Here is a 480-nt window from a genome sequence, read left to right as displayed (position 1 = left end):
TCGTCGGGACACCGCGTATTGCTCACGTATAGACGAGACAGTGTGAGTCAAGCGTTTTCTTAGTGTGTGTCACACGTATTTTAGGACGGCATTTCTGTCCAGACGTCTTATAATGCTATTTCTCTCGTTCTTACGTTTGCGATAGAGGATGGAAGATCGCCGCGACTCCCACCACTATTCCCTCTCCAAGCGTCCGACGATCGTATACCGTTAGCTCCCTCCGCCACTCCGTGCTGCTCATGGCTCACCTACACGCAGCAGTGTATGAGTGACGCGTTATCGTGTGCGAGTCACACAGATATTCGGACGGCATTAACGCCGGTGCGTGTACAACCTGCAGAATGTTCGTATTAAGCAAATATTGCACTAACAGCTCAAAATTTAAATTTTTATAAATTTTTTTCGTTTTTGTTACATATTGAGCAATGCTCCAATTTATTTTTGCGTGTACTTATGTTGTGTAAAAGCGCTTGTAATTCC

The sequence above is a fragment of the Odontomachus brunneus genome, unplaced genomic scaffold (genome assembly GCF_010583005.1).
Source record: "Odontomachus brunneus isolate Ranch 3 - 2012 unplaced genomic scaffold, Obru_v1 Obru_scaffold_116, whole genome shotgun sequence".
NCBI classification, from domain to species: Eukaryota; Metazoa; Arthropoda; class Insecta; order Hymenoptera; family Formicidae; genus Odontomachus; species Odontomachus brunneus.
The sequence above is the reverse complement of the archived record's forward strand: the minus strand, read 5'-3'. Positions refer to the sequence as shown.